Raw genomic sequence first — 24892 nt, forward strand, 5'->3', positions numbered from 1 at the left:
AACTTAAGCCAAGATGTTGGGGTATTTTCGGTGTCCAGCTTTTGTGTATTGGCAAGCACAAACATCAGCATAGTTCTACTAATAATTTTTTTTCCAACAGTGATTTTTTTAGAACCAGAAGAGGGAGCACAATAATAAAAGTCATTGAACTTAGAGATCTTTTTACTTCTCTGTAGTCTAAGAATCTAAAAGTGTTCTTCAGATATGTCAGTGTTGCAAGTCCATTTTACTGATAAGTGAAGTGTGTGGCGAGGTCTGAGAGCAAAAGTACAGGAAGCAGAAAGGCAGGGACACAGCTAAATTTGAAAACAAGAAAAAGCATTCCTTGTTTTCTGTAGTTGCCATTGAGAATACACAAATAGATCACAGTATTTTGTGCTGGAATACTAGCTAATCTAATGCAGCTGCTCAAGTAATTCAGTAGTGTGGAGGATCCTTGTTAAATCATGACAGAAATGCAATTCTTACTGACTTAAAAACATGCCTTATTCATGCAGTCATTTTACATGGCTCCCAGTAGGTTCAAGGAAGATCAGAGATAGCATGTACATCCTTTGTTAGGACGAGGTCTTTCGGTTATGCATACACATAGAGTGTAGTGAAGATTTTGAGTCTGACTGTTGCTTGATGTTTATGGACAGCAATTGTAGCCCTGTTCTACTGGATCTGTTGCTGTGGTATCAAAATTTTTCTCAAAGCAGTGGTCATTGCCCAACTTTTTGTTTTGCATTGGAGTGACTCATTAACTGGGCACTACTGCAATGCATAGGTAGTGAGAAAATAATTCGTAAAGCAATGGGATTGGTCCTCATCTGTTTCAGTTTTGCTCTTCTGTTCTGGTCCTTTATACTATAAGCTTTTTTTTATGTGTCCTTGTGCAGTCCCCAGCAATGGGGCTACTGACATGGTTGACAGAACTGCTAATAGTTTTTGCAATGTTAGTGTGCCATCCAGCAGTGGAGCATACATCTTTTTGTGATTGATAATCCTCTTAATCCTACAGAGATTCAAAACAGTTTGCAAATAGTTGTACCTTCTCCTGCTCTTCTGATGTTGTTAAATTTGATGCATCCATTGGAGGCAGCACCACAAAGCTTCATTGTCAGCTGATCAATGAGGTTTCTAATGTCCCCTGGAAGAACAGCTGTAAATGATGGGGACTCTGGTTATGAGTATGTCATTTAGACTAGGTTTCATTACTTAAGTTTCCCTAGCAAAGTCAGTGCTGTGGAACTTGAAAGGCAGTCCATTACTTAGATTTTTCTCTTTTCATCTAAATCCCAAACTCACTTCAGTTAACTGAAGATCCACAGCTATAACTGGTTATGTTGACGAAATCACATTAGTGGGATGGCTCAACAGTTTGAAATTCGGTATCACTGCTGCTACCTTCTGGAACAGGCCCACTGCCATTCTGTAAGTGCACTGTAAAGCCGTCAGTTGTGATTAATGGTCAAAGTGTTGATTGCTTTAATCCAGCATGTCATTTATGTGCATCTGTAGCACCTTCTTTCTACTGTCAAGCTTGTTGGGATCTGTGTGCCTGGGATAGAGCCTGAGGCATTTGGCTTTTTAGCTGTGAAGACAGGATTTGCAAATTAAAAGGAAGAATGCTAATCACTTAATGTCCTTGTTTGTTCCTTTTTAAACTTTGTGGACTAGACAGTTAATCAATTATTTGAAATGATGATTCCTGCAATGCTCACATATGAACAGCAGCATCCTAAGAAAAGTCAGCGGACAATCTTGTAATACAATTGTGAAGTGGGTAATAATTTCATTTCTTACACAGTCTTGGCAACTGGCAGCCTGTGTGCTGATGCTTATTTTAGTTTAATCAAAGTTCATAAGTATATTTGTGTTTTTGTGTTAACTGTAGGATGCATAGTTCATTCTGGGGCACATGTTAATGAGTAGTTAAACTGGAAAAAAAAAAACCAACATAGAACCTCTGGGGGAAAGTAGCTATGATTTATGCTCTTTGCTTTTTCCTTTCCCTTCCTTATCTATGTTCTTTTTTCCATTTGGCTTCCTGTTTCAGAACCCACGCTAGGTTTTCTTGCGGGTTGGGAGGGCCTGAGCTATGCAGAACCGCAATCCAGCTTCACGTTTTTCTTTTTCAAACCTATACGTATATGGCTAACAAACATTAGAGACTGATTTGTTAAGGCTCTGTGCTTTACAACTGCTTTCATTTCTTTGTGGTGCAAATAGACAAGTCCTGTGCTGCCAAATTGTTGTAGGTGTCCCTGGCATTGGTCATATGGCATTAGATGCTGTGTGTACTTGAAATTCCTGGGAATTTTCTTTCTCTGGTTTTTCTAAATTGCCTACTAATCATGGGTGAATCTTGCGGGTTCTGATAAAAGCTGTCAGAATAATCCAAAAAAATTAGTCATGGGTTTGAACTTCTGAAAATTATCCAGATCACCTGGATTAAAGCTATGCTGGCAACAGGACTTTTTTCAGTCACTGCCTATAGACAAGCAGGCAGTGAAGCAACTGTTATAGTCCATAGAGATCCAGTGGTTGGAAAAAATGACCATATCAGAAGAATGCATTGAAATTTTTCTTTCCCCAACTGCTCAGTGAGATAGTTGCATGATGCTTTTTTTCCATTCCCTCCAAATCGGGTGCAGTTTGCAGCTGTCATGTGCCCATGCAAGGTTATTATGATACCACGTCCTTCCATCTTCCTTGTGAGTATGATACTAGACTGAAAATTGTTGTTATATGAGGGCATTACCAACACCGTAAAAAGACTGTGATACTGTATACTTCTTGTACATCCAGTCCACAGTTCACTATTTTTATACTGGACTGTCTTGGAAAAAGACACCAAATTCATATTACCTTTTTACCATTTGCTGAAAGAATTACCAAGAGAGAAGGCAACGCTGTGTGTCTTGTAGTTGAATGCATATTCCCTTATCAAGTATCCTCTTAAGAAAACCAGCAGTGATTACACACAAGCTGGGTGCGACAGGGATTGAGGGGGACAGAGTGGCAGATGTGGGCTGCTCTGAGTCCTGTCAGGAAGGAATGATTAATGAACACCAGCTCCAGCTGAGGCTAACCTTTGGAGAGCTGAGCAGGACATCTGCAGAACTGTCAGAGCTCTGACAAGGACAGAGCTGAACAACCAATTATTCCACCATCACTAAGGTGGGCTGTCAGTTTAATCCGAGCCATTCACTTAGGCAAGGACAGGGAAATTTCTCCTTTACATAGCACCACTCTGTTGTGACCTTAACTATTTCAGTACTGCTGAGGGGAACCATGGGGCAACACTGCATAAACAGGAGCTCCTGCAGACTGAGTAAGGGTAGGGTAGTCAGAGACCCTGTGTTAAGAGTTGTAGTAGCTCCCTACTGAACTGTAATGATGTAGGAATTCTTGTGATTTTAGAAAATGGTGAATAATAAGTTGAACATTCTGCGGACACCCCAGTATTAGTCACTGATGTCATCAAAGTTTTTTAGTGACAAGAAGATCTGGTAATTACGAAAACGTTCTGAATTGACCACGCTCAGCTGTGTTTGTCCTCCACAAGGAAGGCTGAGTGTTGTTCCAGGATGGTTGACAACAGCTAGTCCAGAGACCTGTGGTGTTTTTAAAGACGACTAGGAGCATTTCATTTGGCTGAGTGGGAGCCAGAGTCACCCCAGACTGGAAGGAGACCTTTTAGAGCAGGTTTAGCTGCAGACATGCACCTGGTACCCAGAAGACATCTGGGTCCTCCACTGGGCTAATGTACCTGAGCCCAGCGTGCAGCTTCTGGCCACATGCTAGTTTTATTTCCTGCATAGTGGGGACAGTGCTTGTGTTGTATGGATTTTCCTAAGTACGTTTTCCAGGGCTATCTCTTTCTTAAACATCTTTCTCCTGCCATGTGGGAAACTGAGGACTGGGGAAGCTGCAAGTACAGATTTGGAATCTGGAGCACGGTTACAAGCATATTATGTGAGATTATATATTTGTAACAAAACACTTTAGTGTTGTTATAGATGTCCTGAGTGCTGGGACAAGAAAACAAGTACTCTAAGGTAGCTAACTCAATTTTTTTGTTGTTCTGAGCAGAAGCTGTCATATTTTTTTCTGAAGTTGCTTATCTTTGTTAAAAAGTTCCCAGATGCAGCATTTTGTTTTCAGTTAGTCCATGCGGTGAATTCCAAAGTGCTTGTTAACACCGAAGGGAAAATTGCCTTAATGACTCATGCAAGACAGCATTTTACTCTGCAACCTGTCCCATTGTCAACCACTTACAGTGTGGAACACTATTCATATAGGAGGTAAGGGTCGTAATACATCTCTTTGTGAGATTGTAGCGTTCAACTCAGGCCCATTTCTGCAGAATCCTGTGTGTCTTGGAAGCCAGACTGATAATTCTTGTCTGTTACAAGGCCTTGAAACAAAAGGAAGCAATGTCACATAGAGAATTCTTCAACAAGCTGCAAAACAAAGTCCCAAGACTTGCAGGCGGGATTGGAGATAAATTAGTTTAGGAAGAGGCTGGACATACACAAGAGGAGAATAACCAGTTATGTACAGCAGATGTGTTTCTGTTATCAAAATATGTGTTTAAATGCTGGTGTGTCTGGTTTGCAAAAATAGTGGGACTTGCCAGAGAGCAAATACTAGTTTTTTGTTTGGCTCCGCATAGTCTTCCTGCTAAAAAATGGAAAACATTGAGAATTCTGAAGAACTATTCAGTACAAATATGTCTTCACTGTAACTGGAGAATATGTAGAATTTGTAAACATGGCCTTTTTTTGGTGGATTCCTGTTGTTTAAATATCTTACATTGGAAAACCTTTAGGCTAAGTTCGTAGTAATTTACTCCAATGAAGTCTATAAGCTCAAAAGTAAAGCATCCTTGGAGGTATTTAAAAGATTGTAGATGTGGCAATTAGGGACACAGTTTAGTGGTGGACTTGACAGCGTTAGGTTAGTGGTTGGACTTGGTGATCTTAAAGGTCCCTTCCAACCTAAATGATTCTGGAATTCCAAGATGTAAAGATGAAGCAATCTCTTTCATCAAAGATGAGTCAAAAACCAAGATAAGAAAGGACATACTGAAAGAACTGGTGAGCTTTATAGGGTTGAAAAGTGGAGGTTAAGTCACATCCATTGATATTTTATTTCTTTGTTTGTATATGTGATACAGCACACTTCATGATTTGGAATGCCATCCATTTTTGATCTGCTATAAATTCCTGAAGGCCCTAAAATGCCCTTTCAAGCTGAAGATGTACAAAGAGCCCACACAGTGAGATACCTGACTGGGATGAGAACAGCTCTGTCTCTGCTCTGCTCATACCCTGCCTTCTTTAGATTCTAGGGGTTTTTTTTGGTTTTTTGGTTTTTTTGGTTTGGTTATTTTAGTGTTTTAGGAGCTGATCACAGTTTATGTTTTACTCTAAAAGAATTTGTTTAAATTTGTCATGCAGCTCAGATAACTGTCACAGGTACCTTCAATGCTACCAGGAAAACCCCAAGTGGGTGGGGAAAAAAATGCAGCCTGGGTACATCTCTGGAGAAAGCCACAGCATAGCCTTGTCTTGTTGATTTTTCCTAAGCTCTTTATGTGCTCAGTGAACACAGAAAATGTAATTGCCACTGCACCTCTCTCTCTAGATTCTCCCTGTAAACCTTGAATTTTGCCTTCCTTAATTAGGACATCCAGTTTGTAATCGCTTTTATCTAGGAAACACACTAATGTCACAAAATGAGGACATAAAAAGACCTGAAAATTTTGAAGTAGGGTTTTGTAGTAAAATAGAATAAAACTTACTCCCTTATGGTTTATTTTCTATGTATGTTTGAGAAGTTTTTATTGAAAAAATGGAGATGATAAATTCTGCCTGTTTTACACCTGTCTAAATATATTTTCAAGTATGTTCCTGTTATGCAGAAATTTTGCTAATGAACTCCCAGTTGAGGTTTGGGCATTACAGCCGTGTTCTAGATAGAGAGGAGCTAATCTAAATGAAGACAAAGTCATTTCTCATGGAATTATATTGCAGATTGCCTCCAGTGCATGCCAGATGTAAGATGGTATACCTATCATTGTACCAGAAATCAGTTTTAAAAGAGAAAAAACTCTTTGGATTTCTGATTAGGGCAGCTCTGCTACACCAAAGGTTGAGAAAATCCTCTCAAAATTTTGGGGAAAAAAAAAAAAAAAGACTATTACTTTAATCATGCAAATGTTTCTTTACATGGTAAATTTTATCATCTGCCTGAATTTTCACGTGTGTATAGCATTTACTGTACTGCGTCCCTGTTCCTGTCTGGGAAACACAGGAAGCAGTCATACCGGTCAGAAGAATGGAACCAGATCTGTAGGTGTGCATATACCAGCAACTTGCAAAAATTCATAACATATCATCTGTATTGCACAAAAATGTTGTTTAAGACATGGAGATATGCAAAATGTGTTCTTCAATTTCAAATGGTGTCAGCACTCTTATAGAAGGTGGAATTCGGTCTGGTGTGTCAGGGAGGCTGCAAGGGGAACAGTCTTGAATATTGATTATTTGATGCTGAATTGCAACCCAGAAATGTTGAAACAGCATGTATGCAAAACAGTGTTTTCAAAGCTGAGGTTAAGGCCAAAGTGATTGCTCTTCCTGCTCAGGAACGGATTAAATCTGAAATTCCAACATTAATTCCTTTGCCCTGCAAGAATCATCTTGGAGAATGAATCTGTTGGTTATCTTCTACGTTGGGTTTCTCTGTTTGGATTTTTTTTTTTATTTCTCTTCCTCCTGTGCTTCCCGTTTGGGTTTGCAGAGCATACAGTATTTGCCATGGTCCAGACTGGGTCTTTACTGCAATAGACCAACAGAAAAAAATAGCAAGAAATAACAAGTGAAATTTTTGGTTTCATTTAATTTTCTAAAACTAGTCATAAATCAATAACAATTGTGGAATATTATTCATTTTAGCCCAAATTAGTCTGAGGACGTGAAAGAATTGACGGGTACGTGGTACTTTGGTCTAGAGTCCCTTGCTTACGAGCTCTCTCTTTGTGATTTTTGCCTTAAATAGCACCATGTAGAACTCAAAGGGACAGAAAAGAAACACTCTTTATGATTAGAAATATCTTGTCCACATGAGTGCAAAATCTGTGACCTTTCTGGATAAATCAGTTTGGAATGATTTGGACATACAAGCTAGAGAGTATAGAATGGATTGGACTCTAGTTTGTGTCTGGAATTTAGAAACAAATAATAAGGAAAAAACTAATCTTAAAATGGTAATAAATAGACTAATCTAAACCCAAGTAAAGCAGCATATCCTTACTTTTATTGTCAATGAGCTTAGTCACCTACCTTACTGGGAAAAGATGCCTCTAAGTATTTCATAAGATGCTGCAGAAGGATTTAGTGCAGTAGCAGGTTTGTGCTTTACTAAAGAAGGATATTGCACATACATAGAGGACAAATGAATATTCAGAATTCAGCACATCCCATCATCTGACATGTTATTAATATCTCCAAGCAAAAGTCATGCCAGCACAGTGGACTTATAGTTTCATCTTCCTGGTGGGAAATAGCAACCTCCTCATTTCCCTTAAAACCTAGCTTAGAGTTAGGTTGTATTGTTAGGGTCGGACCAATTGCAAGTGAAGTGATCAAAACAGGTATTTTAGAAACTAGTCTTTAAGTTAAGCATAATGCTTCGTTTAATATATTTCATCTGCCCCTCTGTTCTAGGATGTTCTAGATGACCAGTGCATGTTCAGACAGTGTGGTATGCTCACCATGATGCCATCTGCTTTGATAGGAAAGAAGGATGTTCTGCCCAGTTGCACAGTTTTCTGCATTTTGATTACCTTGGGAAAGCTCAGAAGTGGAGCCTTTGAGTGAATTTGAAAATGGTTCTTTCAGCCTACAGTGAAGTGCAGTTCTGCATGTTGTGGAGCAAGCATAGACTGCCTTGCTCTTGGGTAGAGGTTGCCTTGTGCCCACTCATCTCTCTGAACAAGTAAAATGAATTAGTGAGGATTTAATAAATCAGTATGATTTTGCTTCATATACCAAATGTTTTATCCTAGCAACTGTTACACTTCAGTTGTTTATTTTCCTGGCCTCTTACCTTATTGCAACCTGAACGTGACCAGTTTTGGTGGGTTCTATTTCTAAGAGGATGTGTAAGTGGGCAGAGGTCTATAGTCAGTTTGATACTGATAGGTAAGAAGCAGGCCAAGAGTATTCAGTGAGAGTTGGTGTCAGATGCACACTGAGTTGGGTGGGGAAATGTTCAGGATATTCATGCTTAGACATATTTCTGGATCTGCCCTTTTTATCCAGTGCAGAGTTAATGTATCTGTTGACAGAAATGGCGAATATGAAGAGATCTATTTATTTGCAAAGCTGCAGGTGCACAAATGAGGTTTAGAGCATTGCTATGGAAATTTAAGTAGAACATTCAAAACCAATTTGAATTTCCGTTTCCTTTGGCCTGCTCTATCTAAATTGCTAAGAGAGTCTTACTTTGAGGCTGGGGAATAGAAACAAGGTAGAAAGTGCTTTCTGGCTCTCTTATAGTGAAAATTACTGAAATATCTTTTTTTTCTTAGCATAGATGTTCATAAAACTTTGGAGAATAGATCCTGAAAGTCTCTTGTTCTGTAGCATATTTATTCATATCACAAAAGCTGCATTAAAATAATGCCAAGGATTTAAGAAGAGCATTCAGAGAGAAGGATTAACTTGCTAATCCTTGTGTCTCAGGAAAAATGTTCCAGGTGAGTTGGCAGGACACATTTGAAGGAAGTTACGACTGGTGCTCACTTGTCCACACCATTTTTTTCAAATTCATGAAGTTGGTATGAGCAGGGACAAAGAGGGATTCAGAAGGCATCATAACTACATTTTTATTCTTGTGGGGAGGCTAGACAGGAGGCCCACATACTCTTGCAAACACCCTGAGCTCATCTGCTGCAGTGTGAGTAATGAAGGGGAATTTTGATACTATTTCAAGCGTGTTGCTTTCCTTCTTGTATTCCTGTCTCACTATTCCACATTTTTTTTTGGATTTCCATGATCCTTGTGCACTGTCCAGCTCTAAGACTCAACAGCACAGCATATTAATGGAAGTGACCGTGATTTGCTCCTCTTCTTCTGGCAGTAAAGTTTTTCCAAATCAAATGAATGCTGTCATTCAGAGAGGTTCTGAAGGGAAAGAATATCTGTTTGCTTGTACCTATAGCTGAGTTAAAAGAATATATCCCTTTTCCTTCCTCCCCTCCTCCCCCTCCGTTATGTGTGTGCAACCTGACACAGCTCCCAGCATCCTGCATTCACAAAATCCGTGTAAGAGGCAGTTACATTTAGAAGGGGATTGCAGCGGGGGCTGCGTCTGGGAGATACTGAAGAAACGCCTTTGCTATGCATGAACCAGTTTCAGATGATTGTATTGGTCCCCTTTGGGCATGAACAGTTACAAAAATAAATAAATGTGTGGGGTTTTTTAAAGTAAAAATATGTTCTTCTTCCCAAATTAATTCATATTTTTAAATTGCCTTGAGATCTACAGATTATTATCACTGCTTATTTCTAGAGGATGTCATTGTTTGCTTTTTTCCTGAAAGTTTGTTTTGGATTATATTTCCCCCAAGATACTATTTTTTCAAAAATAAACTCTCTTAAAAATAGCTCCCTCTGAATCTATCAGATGGGACATTTTGAGATTTCACCAATTTCAGATTGGTTTTCAGATTTGGAAAGAGTGAAAATTGCCCATTTATGCAGTTTCATACTGCACGGGGTTTTGTGGGGGTTTTTAAGTTCATTGTGACTTTAAGTGACTGCAGGCTGCATCCTCAATGCAAGATAACTGGATCATTTCCTAGAAGAAGTGCCATTTCTCTTAAGCATTTGTTCTAAATATGCAAATATTCAAAGAACAAAAGCTTCCTACTAATTACTACTGGGGAAAGTTGACTTAAACCTTCCTAAATGAATTAGGAAAGGCAAATCTATTCACTACTCCACAAGTTGCTTGCTAGCCTTCTCTTTTTTTTTTTGACAGAAGAAGATTAATGTAGAGGCTGCTTCCTCCAGTCTTGTTAATAAATACTCACAGAGACATCCTGCAGAGAGATCAGGTCCTGATTCTGGAGACATCAGGCAGCTTTGAAACGTGAGCCTGAACCATGGGGAGATTCAAGTCAGTAGAACATAATCAATTTAAACTAAAAAAATCTACTAAGTTTGTTTCTTAACATCGAAATTTTTGATACAGATAATAGGTATTTTCCTTTTGCCACAGATTTCAGAAGCACATGACAGAGGAGATTGCCTTGAAAGATGCAAAACTGTGTATATCTAAATAAAGGTGATATAAAATTGTGTACATTAATGAGGTGAGCTGCTTCAAGTAGAGACCAGTACTGCTGTGGACAACAGAAAAGCTTATGATATGATCTTCAGTTCTGAAGAGCTAAGAATGGAGCTGCTTATTTTTTTACATGACATCCCAGCAATAAATACTGCACAAACTACATCTTTCTTTTATGGCTGACCTAAGGAAAGTCTCTACTGAGAAGTTGTCTTGTGTGTCTCTCTCCATCTGTTGTCTCTCTCTCCATTTGTTGTGTATGTGGCTGTACAGACCCAAGTTGTCAGATACCTTTGGTAAGGAATAGAGAACGTGCTTTATGCATTTTGTTGTCTGTTCCTCTAAACAGAAATCGAATAGAATGAAGCAAAAGCTTCATTGTATGAGGTTTGCAAATATTTCTGGCTATCTGGAGCTACCATCTGTTGTTTGACCAAAATCTCATTTTCTTGCCTGTTTAGCAATTTCCTGCTATAAAAAGTCATTCACATTCTGTATTGAATCCTTTAAATGTAAGCTGTGCGAGCATCTGAACAGCCATATGTGCATGCAGAAGAATCTAATTTCTAACATCAGTATGACTTGAGGATTTCAAATCTTTATGGCTTAGGAATTTTTTCCTTTGCTGAAAATTGTTGACCAAAGCTCCTTTGGTTCCTGATGGGCTTTCAAGTGAACTGTGGCAATGAGCAGTTCAGAGGAGATTGAAGGTACCCAGTCCAGAAAAGATCATTCCCTTGTTTGTTTCTGTATAGCATGGTTCTTCCAGAAAATATAGCGCTGCAGTTTAGACAGCTGCAATCACAACTTTAAGATAGAAATTTTTCTGGTTTATAATTTTTTGTTAAATTCTTGGTATGCTTTTTTAGTACAAAATGCCAAAGAAGTGTGCCTTCTAAATTGGCAGAGAGCGTTCTCTGCCAGCAAGAGCAACCCTTGAACATAGGATTAATTCTTCTATGTGAGGGCTCCTACTTACCCAGGCAGATGGCTGAAGACTTATATTTACAATCAGCTTTAAGGGATATGGATGTCCATGGTCTTATGCCTCAATCTTATCTTCAGTCTTGATCCACTTGGCACTGGAGTCCAGCCTTTATTTTCTGAAGGTGGAAAAGTCTGTGTCAGGAAGAAAAAAAATCTGAAATTCCAAGAAGAGTTCTCCTCTGCCATTCCTGTGGAAGGAAATCAAGTTTTACAGAATTGTGCATTCTATCTTTCATACATCTCTGGAAAGTCCTTTCTCTTTAAAGCCTGGAAGCAAGTACAGGCAGGTTAGCAGATGCAGGTCTAGACTTGTTCTTTTCAACAGAGGTATTTGGATTTGCTGTAAGATGAGAACATGCAGGAAATTCTAAACAAACTTTGTTAACTTCTGATGTTCCTGGGCATTCAGTTATTTCGCCTGCCTTCTGCTGGTCATTTATATATATTACATGGTTGCTGCATGGGTTTGTCCATTTGCTGTTCATTAAGTTGCATTATTCCTTAACAATATAGATGAAGTATCCACTAAATGAAATAAAATAATTGATTACTGAACACAATGACACCATTTAGCCCTAAATTTTCACAACTAGAAGGATTAACTAAGTATGTAATGCATCACTGAATGATTTAACAGAGCATCATAACTCTTTTCTTTTCACCATAAATTGTAACCTGGAATTGTTTTTGTAATGGTAATTGCCTTATCTTCATAAATTCTACAGTCTTACATAATTTAACTAGTATTGTAGCAGGATTTCCCAAGAACAAAAAAAGCAGGTGCTGTCAATGGTAATTTAAATAAGAAAAGACATGTTAAGTGGTTCTTCTTTCACTAGTAATAGAAATTAATTAGCTTTGAGCTGCTTTGGAGGTTTTACATTTTTTGCTGCGGCCTGTTATGTTTTATAATTGTATGGAAAGTAGTTTTGATTTGATCACATTATCTGGTGTGAGAGTTCTGCAGGAAGGCAGAGGTACATAAGTCAAATGTCAGCCTGCCTGGGTATGAAGACTGCAGAGGATCAAGAGTGTAAGTTAAGATCTTCCAAATAAGTCTTTGAAGCGTTGGCAGAGGTTGTCCTACAAGTCTGAAATATGCTGCTGAGCATTTCTTCCTTTAAAACTAGGAGCTACTGAATGTTTTAAACTAGAGTATGGCTGCTTTAGAGTGACTCTACCCTGATGTAAACTGTTGGAAAATAGAATTGATTCATTTAGATTAAATCAGCGCAGAATTAGAGAGAACAGGCCCACATATGAAATACAACTACTGTGTCTATGCATACGTTAGCAGTGCCACTCAAATATATAGATTTTGTCAAGGTGTTGTGGTGTAAGTCTGAATTAGAACCTAGTGGAGCCCAAGAAGTGGAGATTTATACATAGTTAGTGCTGGACTTGGTCCACTTGGCACTGGAGTCCAGTTCAGACTTTGTGTTTTTCAGAGGGTTTTTGTTTTTACTTACTGTAATCTGACTCTGGTGGCTCGGTGTCTGTAACTGGTTGGAGCGCATCCTCTGATTTAGTTTCATGCAAGGACCTCAGCTAGTGTGGTGCTTCAAGACGATGACTCTGCAGCACAAACGGAAATGCAGTGAAAAGGGTTTATCAAGTGACTTCCTTCAAAACCACACTCCTAATATGAACTAAAGGACCAACATGTATTATACATAGATATGTAGTGACCTCGTCAGTGGTGAGAGCAGCTCTAGTCTCAGCAAAATGCAAAACATTTTCTTTTGGTATATTGCCTATTTGCTTATACCTTAAAAACAGAATAATTCTTCTAACATTTTTATTTATGTTTTTTTATTCCAGAAAATTTATTAGCTTTTCAGAGTGTGTCATGTTACTGTTAATGTATTCGGTTGATGTTGCAGCAGTATTAATAGGATGTGACTATTAGGAAATGCAAACCAGTTCTGTGTTGTATCTGTTGTGCCAGCCTTACTTCTCATGTGTGAATTAAAAGCAATAATTAGCCCTGTTATGTGAATTACTCTTGGAGCTCAGACTTTCTAATAGTCACTTAGTTTCTCTTCTAGGTGATTTTTTTTTTGTATAATGGCCAGATCCTGTTCCTATTATTGATGGTTGAGGATGGATGTCTTTTCTTTACATCTGAATTTATAAATTGGGGGTGGGGCAGGTGGGAAATAATCCTTTTTTAGTTAAGTCCGGGCTGCAAAAGCTGCTACTTTCCTGAGGATATGAATTTTATCTTTAATGTCAAGAATGAAAGATCCAGTTGTTCAAAAGCAGAATTTTGGTCATGCTTCTTACATCTATGGAAAGAAAAATATTTAATATACTGATTAACAGATGGGTAGTCAGAGACCTGTATCTTGTTTTCAGGTTTCTAGCAATTCAGTTGGCTTTCTGTGCCTCAATGAAACAGGATGGCATCCTGCAAGTGAGGCTGGGTGTCAGTGTAGAGTTTAGGCAACCATATCAAGCAGAAGCTGCAAATGAACTATATGGTTGTCTGTTCATTTGTGGTATGGTGAATCTGCAGTCCAGATAAGCTGTTCATGAATGATTGAAATTGCATATTTCTTAGATTTGTAGGGAAGAAAAGATGACTTAATATTTCTATGTTGTTAGAGAAACTATAAGGGACATTCAAATCATTGTAATATGTGCATGCTGAAGAATCAGATTTAAGGCTGCCAGTGGCATCTTAATATGAATGCATGTTTATTGTTAAAATAATTTTGATACAATTTTTCCTTACATCATTTTTCTTTTGACCCCTGTTCTTGAATGCTCTTTACTGACTGGTTTTCCTAATAGTGTTGATTTTGTTTTTGTGAGCTTTCATTTGAAATTTGAGGCTAATTTTGGGTTGTATTTTTCTCTCCCTGGTGTGTGGCAGTAAGAGTATATACCCCTGAGCAAAGAAAATTCGGTCTTAAAATAAACAACCTTGGAAGTTACTTTCTATATCCTCTCCTCCTTGGTTTATGTTCTTACTATGTTGTGGTACACTAGGCAGTTCTCCAGGAGTGCGCTAAATTTGTTCATATGTAATTACAGACCCATGGAGAGTGGACCAGCTATTGTTCCCAAGTAATTTAATGACTAGGACCCGTTGGACTTCAGGTATTGTATACTGGACTTGGAACAAAAGCACACCAAACAGATCAATTGTCCTATTTTCTACTAATTGAGCAAGTCACACAAGTCTGTTCCCATGAACAAAATGATTCTTCTTGAATACATCCTTTTTTCTCTTACAAGGGGCTCCTGCTGCTGTCACTACAACTCCCGAGGTTGCATCAGAGGGCATCAGCTTGTCTGGCAGTGAAACTCTTTGGTCTTTGATTCTTAGAGGGTGCTGCTGAGAAAACAGAGTTTTCCCATTTCTGAATGTGGCAGCACCAATTGCTTTTTCCTGCCCTCTAAAATGTAACATTCAGTACATGATCTGCTTTGCTTCATCTTCCTGCCTTTTTGCTCTTCCTGATAGAAGAGCAGTGCAAGAAAAGGACATGTCAGCTTTTGCTGCAAGGCCTGCTTGCAGATGCAGGAACTATGAGAAAATAAAGAAAAAAGAGCACATCTTTGGACAAGTTTTACTATGTTGGCTAGGGCTTCAGGTTCCCAAAGGAGAGTATTTTCTCCATACAGGGACTGTTAGCAGCGTAAACTTTGTATTCTGTCCTGTTGGACTAAACAAAATTTTTCACCCTTTGTTTTGTCCAGTGATGAGCAGAGAACTGAAGCGCTGGTGTTCAGTAGACTCCTTGTAATGTACAAGAACAGCAGGCATGTTGAACATCCAAGCTGAAAAGCTGTGAGAGTTTTGAAATTAATTAGACATTTTTTTCAGATTCTTTTAAGTAATTTAGAATATTTAAAATTAGACTCTGAAGTCTTAACTGTTTGTGATGCTGCAAACTTTCTTTAGCAGAGCACAAGGAGAAGGTCTCAATTTCTGCTCAAATGTAACAAAGCTGTTCATATCTAACTGGTAACAATAAATTGTTTTATAAAATAAATATTCCTAATCACTTCTTTAAAAGCCGATTGCAAATTAGCAGTCATTCATGATTAACCATTCTTCCCTCTCTTTTGGATTTATTCCTTGCTTTTTGTTTTAAAATTTACATTAAGTATATGAAACTGTGTAGTGGATGGAATTTCTGTAGTAGACCTGTTGTTGATTGTGGTCAGATTAATGGCTTAATTGTGGTCAGTACTGAGCATTCTGAAAACTTGGCTCTGCATACATTGTGCAAATTTTTATTTTAAAAGAATTGTTTACCTGCCACAATAATAGTTGACTCTTTAGAATACAGACCTAGTCCCACCATATATTGGACTAGCTGTAAGCAAATCTGCCCCCAAAGTCACGTGCAGACATGCTACTGAAAATCAGTCTCTGTTCCACCTATGTTCCTTTAAAAATAAAGGTGTCATGGAAGTTAAGAAAAATACCAGTAGAAAGCATTTTCAGAATTAATATTCTTCTTCTGCTATGATGAAATGGGCATTCATTTTGGCATTTGTTCAGCTTTAGTGTTGAGTGTCAGAGATGGCTTCCCTTCTGAAGATCAGGGTCATACATGTTAAAAGGAGCTAGTCAACTCAGGGTTAAAACTCTGGGGACGTCTTTCTCCTAGAGATGACCAGTACAAGGTTAAGCCAACAAAACAGAGCTTAAGCAGGATTTAGTGCTCTATACAGGCATTTTTCTGATGTTCAGGAGAACTAATGCTCATCTTCTGAGTGCACGTTAGAAATACGGGAGCATTTATGGTCCCTTGTCTGTGATTCAGCTAATTAATTCAGCTAGTGAAGTCATTTTTAGCTCTTGAGTTGAATGATTCTGAGAGGTCTTTTGCAAGCTGTTTTCAGTCGTCTTGGATTTTTTCCCCCTTCACTATAAAAGAAAGCATTCTGAATATTTTTGTCCTAATACTAGTGAGTCAAGAGCTGAGAACTTCAATGCTGTAGTTGGTCTTTTATTTAAATAATTTTAAAACATTATTCTAAGATGAGAAGGCTAAGGGAAGACCTTACTGTTGCCTACAACTACCTGACTGGAGGATACAAAGAAGGCAGAGACAGTCTTCTCAAGGGTGCACAGCAATAGGACGAGGGACAATGGACACAAGTTGGAACATAGGACATTCTACTTAGATGCCGTAAAAAGCTATTTTTTTTAACCCTGTGGGTAAATTTTCATCCTTGGAGGTGTTCTCTCATCCTGGAGACAGATCCCTGAGCGAGCTGATCTGATTAGACCTGCTTTGAGCAGGGTGTGGACTAGATGACCTCCAGAGGTCCCTTCCCTTCCAACCGAACTTATCTTACGATTCTGTGAAAACACGGAGGTACGGTCTGGTATGTGATACACACGGATACAAGTGACTTGAGGTGAAGTGTAAAGTTCCAAAAGAATCATTTGAGAGAGCTGAACTGCAGAAATTAAAGGGTGTAAGATGTGTGTGGGATCATCAAACTATACTGCAGAGTACTTGTTTTTTTCCTTAAAAAAAACACCACAAAAATTACATAAATCAGAAAGATTAATAGAAGTCACTCCAAGCCTGAGGAGATAACCGAGAGGTATGCAAAGACTGGAGCAGCAGTTTCTGTACTTCCCTCTGTGGGCCATCATGGAGGCTGCATCCCATGGAGGCTGCATCCCGTGGAGGCTCCACAGGATATATTATCATGTGATGCTGGGCACAGTGGGAGAGAGAAATGCCTAAGAGGACCCTTTTGAATTCAGTGCTGTCTGTACATCCACTCTAGACCATAATTGTATTCTTGCAGATCACAGCTGGAGCAGTAGTAATAGAAAACCTCCTTTTGTTTCCACTGAAAGTGAAAGCAGCTCCAGAAATTGAACCACCTAATGCCAACTAAATTAAAAGAAGGAAAGCACCTGGAATAATTCAACGAACAATAAGTGGGCAGCAATCTAGAAAAAAATAATTAATTTTATGTGTTCAGCGTATTTGCAATGATACTTAATTACTGTTATGAAAGCTTGGAAAATCTGAAGGCAAGTACACTTTAATTTGTGATAAGTGAACACTTTTATTTATGTTGAAAAAGGTTGTGTTGCTTTTCTCTTGATTCTGCTGGCAGAAGGAAGGTGACAGAATCAAGGGACCTGCCTCCTTCCATTGCAGCAAAGACTTTATTTTCTCAGAGCCTTAGTTGCAGGCTTCTTAATTTTTCTGTCAGAAGAAATTGCATTTCCCTTGATTAAGGTCACGACTAAAGAAAAACTTTGAATAGAGTGATGTGAGTGAAATGTGGTATTCCAAGCTTAGGCAGCCTGTCTGAAGATCTTGCAGTGGGTCCAACACAATTCATAAGGGGCCTTTTCAGCCTGGGTGAATGAAAAATCAAATCTGGCAGTAAATATCAAGGTCCTTTGGTCTTTTTTGTAACTTATTAACATACAATAGAACTTACTTCTGCAACTGGAATAAATGCACTTGGGAACAAAAATGGCTTTTGGACCGTAGTTTGCCAAGCATAGAACCTAGATTTAATCACTGGGATACAGAGCTTATTTTCTTTCTTTAGGTTAAGACTAAGAAAAGACAAAGGGAGATATTTTTTGGTTGACCTCTGGCCCCAGTACAAAATATAGAGAGAATAGTGATGAATCTCCAAAGCCTGCTGGCATAGTAAAGTGCTTGGTATTCTATGAAAAAACCATAATGTATTCCCTAAATAGTTCATTTTGTTTTCTAAAGTTCTGAAAAACTCACTTTATTGAAATGCATGTTGTTGCATCGATTTTTCTAAAATACACTGTGTTATCTTTTCTTTGGTAATTGGTGACTGGTAATGACTTTGGCAATTTAACATGTTCTTGCAGACACTTTTCCCATTCCCCCAGATAACTGAAGTCAAGAGAGAGGGCCTGTCTGTCAATCTCTGATGCCTGTCAACCTGCTTGATTGACGGGTTTTGGTCCCACAATAGAGACCATTTCTGCAGCCCCCATTCTGTTATTTTCTTCTTTCTTAATACTTGTGGGGGATGGTGTTTGCTTTATAATCTGTGTTTAAAATCCAACTTGGAATGAGGCCAGTTACTAAGAAATTATCACAAAGTCTTCTTAGCTTTGCATCAAGAAAATTCTCTGGAGAGTTTCTTAAGCTGTGATTCTACCTTCTGAAATTACCCTTGCTCAAAACCTAAGATTCATTGTTCCTCCAGAATCCCCTTCAAAATCCAGCAAAGAGGCTGTGAGGTCTGCCTAATATGTTTTGATCTAAGAAAAGTAATTTGTTCGTGCTTTACTTTATTTGGGAAGTTCTTGCTCAAGGGATAACTGGCATAGAAATCTTTGCATGTAAGGAATGTAGGCAAAATATGTGAGGCAGAGTGGGGAAGGGGAGGGGTATTTGCATTATGAGGAAAAACTGCTTCTAGAGGAAAGAGTAAACATGTTTACTAGTTAAAAAGAAAAGTACTTAATCTGTCATTGTTCATCCCCCAAATTATGCATTCTTACAAGCATTCGAATCAATTTGGCTTTAATTCACTTAATTGTGAATTAGGATTGTGCACTACGATTGTTTCTGATGAGAGTTGTACTTAAAATTTAAGACATTTTGATGAAAGAAGAGTGTGAGAACTGGTTTCTGTATTTAAAAATGTGTTAGATTTTGTGAAAAAAATGGCATTTTACTCAAAAGCTAATTATTTTAATTTTAAAAATAAGAAACAATTTAATGTAAGTGTAAAAGCAGTTGCTATTACCATTATATATGGAAGTAAATGTAATTGCTGTGTCAGTTAACTGCCTGTAGAATCAACAATACTGATGTCATTCCACTTGGGGTAATTTGGACAGGAAGGGGAAGGAAACTAGGGGTGAAGAATTGCCATGTTGGAGTCTGAAATACCTTAAAGGAACTACCCTTACAAGAAAGTAACTCCATAACACCAAGGTTATTCTGATTAATCACAATATCCGATGTACCTGTTGGATCTTACAGGTATTCTCCTAGTCCCGGTACTAGGATCTGAGCAGTGTGCTGAGCAAATGCCAGTGAATGTTTTGATATTGTTCATTTATTTCACATTTACTGTTTAGAGGTTGAGGATTCTGTTATGGGCAGATACAAGAGGTGGATGCTAGACTTAGATGCTTTTTGTTGGGAAAGGAATGTTCGATTTGTTGCATAGGGTTTTTTTCCTCCAGTTGTTTACTGAAATGTAGGTCAAAAAACCCCATCAAATCCAAAAGGATATATTTAATAAAACTAAGATCCTTCTCCTGTGGTAGCTCTGTGTTCATAACATCTGAGTTTGAACGTAAAGAATAAACAATAGCTAAATTTGGAGTTACGGTTTCCTATAATAATAAATAGAATAAACTTGCCAGTTCCCAGATAGAGTCCAGTAAGGTGGCGGGGAAATTGAAATAGATTGCAATAGACCGAGTGTGTGGATGTGTATAGGAATGTCCATTTCTGTTACACAATATGGACCTTGAGATCTTGAATCCCATTCTTGCTGTATAAATTGCTGAGCACCCTCAATTCTTTTAATGTGTAGAGCACTCAGTAGGTCAAAAGAAATAGTCCCATATATTCTCAGTTAAACTACTCGGATGATACCTCTGCTGCAGCATGTACTAACCTGTTACCTTTTGGCCACATGAACTGATGATGGTGAGTGGGTCAGCAGTGGTAGAAAAAAATAAATAACAGATGCAACTGATGTGCTAGCAGATATTTACGGGGCAGGGGAAGCAAATATGGGAAAAATGTGTAATCCTTGGACTTTTTCCTGAGGTCCTCATTGCATGAATGACTATATAATATATTCTGTGTGTCAAGAAGGGAAAAATATCCCAGTATGATATGAAGTGTTGGACTGATATACCCTGTGCATCTTGGATCTATTTAGTTGGTTGTGTTTGAATGTCGCTAACCTATTTTTCCAAAGACTAGTTCAGGATAAAAATCAGCTCATTCCCCACAGTACTTTCTGCATAAAGTGACCGCAAGCCTCTACATCAGGAAATACAGATAGCATGTAGGAATGACAATTTCATGGAGCTAAGAGCCACATATCTACTGTCATTTCCTTTTGGGGGGAATTCTTTCGTGTCCCTGCTGAACCATTCAGAATGTAGTTTGGGGAAAGTTGTAATTTTCTAAGTTTCAGAATAGGGGGCAGTAAGGTCACAGTATTCCTTGAACACTTTTTTGTTCTATTACTGCTGGAGTACATAGTGTTAAAATGATTTAGAATGACTGCATCTTTGCTTTTGAATCAGGACTTACCTCATACTATGGCAAGCTGACTGTTGCTAGAACCCCTGCTGTTGCAAGAGACTTAGTGGTGGACAAGGTGTAGAAATTGTGTGTAGCCACATTAAATAAGACTGCTCTGAAATGTGTGGGTGGTACTTTTAAAATGTCTTATAAACCATGTTATGCATTTAAAATAGATCCCACTGTACAAAGAATAGCAAAAATGCAATTTATGCTTTCCCATTTGAACACAGAGAAGTTAACAGATGTACACAGAAACACCCATCATGTGGCTTTCTTGCAATCATCGGAACCCAGAGGAAAAATCTTGTTTGTGCTGTCAGTGATTACAGACTGGGTACCAGCCTGATGCACCAGGTCTGTGGAGGTCACCATCCTTATCCTTGTAGAGAGGGCTACAGCATATGCTTTCTACACCTGTGGAATTGCCGTACCCTCTCCTACATTGAACAGGTAGAAGAGTTTCAGAGGCCATATTTTCCTCTATCTCAAATTTCTAGAACAATCATTTGGCCTGGCATGGCTGTGGTTTCTAAATTATGTCCGAGTCATCATAATGTCACTGGTGCTACCAGCCCTCTGTTTGCAGATGTTTTCTTTATCTATAGCAATATCTCTTGTGTTATGCCCTACTGAATTTCATGTGCAATTTTGTTCGTTCCCCACCCCCCTTTGTTTTAAAGATTGCATTAAAGGCACTAGTTGCTTTTCAGATTTATCAGTCATGTTCTTGTATTCCCAGATGTGGTAAGTGGGAACTCTTTACTCCCTGTGCGGTTTGTTGGTTTGAATAACTGCATGAAATCTTCTTCCTTCTGAACTAAGCAGACCCGGTTTCTAATTATGCCTTGTAGTTAAATTCCTGCTGGCCTGGCACCGTTTTTGTGACCTGTTCTTCCTGCTGTGTTGTTTCTGAGATAAAGCAAACAAAAATGAAACCAGTATTCTAGGTGAGCCCATACTGTTGATTTAAACAGTAGCATTAATATCAGCGCTGGTAGTTTCTATCTCATTCTGGATTGAGATTGTTTTGCTTTCCTGATTGTGCTGCACTTCAGCAGAAGACTTTGTAGAGTTTTCCGACAATGATGTGCAAAACTGCTGCTCTCGATTGAGAACTCTGAAAGGTAGCTATGAGAAGGTGAATGTGTAATGTTAAAAAGATAGAGAAATTGGCGGTAAGGAGCAAATGTCCAAGAAAAGGATCTTATTACAGGTTTTTGTCAAAAGAGTTCATGGAGCTAGCATAGGTCCAGAGAAACTGGGAGAAAGAAGAATGAAAAATAGCTGGTCAGTAAAGATGTTCATATGAGAAAGTATGTGTCTGTACTCGGAATGCAATTAGAGTAGTGGTAGAGTAGTAGTAGCAGTTAGAGCTTCAGTATCTCACGTTGGAAAGTGGTAGTTGGTCTCATACTGGCACTTTGAGCAGTGTGCAGCGTTGTGACCAGTGCACTGTGTTAGGCCTTATTGGGCCTGGATGTGTGTATCTACATCTTAATCGATCTACTGAGGTTTTATAGGGGTAACCAGAAGCACGCATTGAATTCCACAAACTGACAGCCCTCAGTTCTGAAATAACTTTGTAAATTACAGCAGTTTAAGTTAAATCAATATGTTTTATAAATTTTAACTTTGACTAACCAACCGTGACAGATCATAGCAACTTCAATTTCCGATGAACCTGTCCTATGTTTAAATGAATGTCTGATGTTTTTGTTAGTTTATCACTTAGTATCTTTCTACACTCTGGCTAGATGCTCTGCATCTCACGTTTATTTCTTGCAGAAAGTGTATTTTATCTTCTGACTGTCACTGGAATATGATGATGGAAGCCCTGATTTTGCACACAATGAATATATTGATAGATTTATCTCATTTACTGTACTTGTCTGTCATGTCTAAGAACACTAATGAGTTGCTTTCAGGGACTAATGAGAACTGTAATAGCTAATGGATGTTTACAGCATTGCTGTGTTTTACCATGTGATAATGTGAACACCAACCTCAGTTCCTTCAAATCTTTAATTGGCACCATCAGAGTCTTTAATTACATTTCATCAGACAATAAAAATCTCAGAGAAATCAATGAGGAGAAGTTGGTGATCCTGCTGAAGTGACCAGTTGGTCTGATGGAGACTTTCTTTGAATGCTATACTCTTAAGTAATGATTTCCTGCAAGACTCCTTTGAGAACTAATTTTCAAACAGACCCAACTCAAAACCAGATTTTTCCTCCTTGCACTTTGTTTCCCATTAATTCAACTATGGAAAGAAAAAGTGACACTACCAAGCTCTTTATTTTTTTAGGTATTTTCAAACTGTGTTCATGTGTAAAATAGGAAGAAGTAAATGGAAAAAGTAGCGTTCCCCTTGGTCATAACAGCCCAGATTTGTAGATAACTGAAATGGGGTTTCTCTCTTCTGATTTGGACATCTGAAAATTAGACATGTGGTCTCAGATAGAGTTGTGGGCTACTTGTGGTTAGGAAAGAGGATACCTCCTGAAGGTAAGATATTCTGTCCTAAAGTAGGTTTCCAAAAGGAATGGGTCAGTTTACCCAGCATGTGCACCTATATGCTTTTTTCCCTATTGCAGTCACTGTCTGGGAACTAGCATGCAGTTTGCAATCCAATCTAATTGCATGCTGTTGCCAAATAAGTTTTCCAGTTCTCTGCCTGCCAGATCTGGCCAAGTGTTTTAGCCCTTTCTGGGTTGGATCCTGGGATTATTTTTCCATGAGATCCATGAGATAGTCCGGTTGATCATATCATCGTGCAATTTGATTGCATGGTGAGAAAAACAGATTCTGAGTCCAAGGAGAGCAGATTTTAATAGCAACCTGTAGGTAGATCAGTTTAGGCATAACATACTCATAACATACTTGAACTGCTAGGCCAGTACCCATTTAGCAGTTCTCGAAAAATTCTGTATATACCTGCAACTGTTACTTAAATAGTCTTCAAAAATCTGACCCGTGCTTATGGCTTTAGAATTAGCAGGTCTGAACCTCTCTCAACTTGCACATTACACACACCTACAAAGCAGAAAACCAGCTTTCTTGCTTTTTCAATTTGTGGAATGTGCCTCAACTTTGTGCAATTTCTTCAGATAGAAAAATCTCTTTGCTTCTTTTCACTTAACTGAAACCAAAAGTAATTAAATCAAAAGCATTTATTGATTCAAAACCCCTAAGGAATTGGCAATGAAAATCATATAAAAGATACATAACATTCTGATACATTTATAACACTTGAGTTGACCTCTAAAGTAAAACGTGATTTTTGCCTACCTCCTCACACAATAAAAAAAAAATCTAGTACCCTTTAACTCATTAAAATTTGAGGAGGCACATTGATACAACATATTCTTATTTACTTACTGAAATGTTGTTTAGTTACACTCATGGTCTTTATGTAAATTATTACCATTTCTGATTTAATTTTACTATTAACTATTTTTAAGAGGAAAAAAGTATTTTTAAGAATCTATTTTAAAATACTGAAACTGTTTTTTAAAATTACTGTTTTATTCATTCTTGATTTAAGTGGTGTCAAGATGTTTGATTGCTCTGATGCCTGGTAAAAAGAGGGAGGAAACTGGAGAGGCTTGACATTTCAAATTTAAGTTGACCTTGGGTGACTCAAAGATGATAAACAGTAGATTCGGTGTTGGCACTTAAATAATTTCAAGAACTCTATGGACTTTTGAAATCTCAGCAAAATCCAGGTTGACTGAAAAAGATCTAAAATACCAATCTGTGGAGCAGGTTTGCAAAAATCGTGAGCATAAGCATTTAAGGGAGATCAAAAAATGAGGAGTTATGTTGACCACGTACGTTTGTGTCCATTAGTCACATCACCTGTGGGGATGTTTGCGCAGTTCCTGAGGCACTGATATTTGCTGGGAGGAGGCAGATGAACACGTCTGCACAGTGCCAGAGGTGGGTGTGCAGCTGCGGGGGTCCTAGCAGTTCTCTCAGTACTGCTGCGGCTGTACCCTTGGCATGGACTCCTGTGCTGTATGGGGTTCAGATTTACAGTAAGTCAGAAAGATTCTGGTTTTGCGCCATAGCACGCTAGCATTGTTCCAAGGTTTCCATAAAAAAACCCAAGTGTGGAAGTGACTGCAAAACAAGGGAGAAGTCTGCTGTAAGCATAGAACTTTGCAATGGGATCCTGATTATTGTGGCTTTTGTGGCAGAGCACGAGACCAAGTGTAAGTCTACATTTACTGATGTTTTTAATTTTAGTTAATTACTGTTTTCAGTGAAAGGGAGCATTTGGTTT

The 24892-nt window shown here is 38.4% G+C and overlaps 1 protein-coding gene across 1 annotated transcript in view; it reads left to right on the forward strand.

Annotated features, from left to right (window-relative positions):
• Window positions 1-24892, forward strand: part of RRAGC (Ras related GTP binding C) — a 234418-nt gene that overhangs the window by 131186 nt on the left and 78340 nt on the right. The gene's annotated exons all lie outside the window — the stretch shown is intronic.

Source organism: Strix aluco, chromosome 26 (genome assembly GCF_031877795.1).
Source record: "Strix aluco isolate bStrAlu1 chromosome 26, bStrAlu1.hap1, whole genome shotgun sequence".
NCBI lineage: Eukaryota > Metazoa > Chordata > Aves > Strigiformes > Strigidae > Strix > Strix aluco.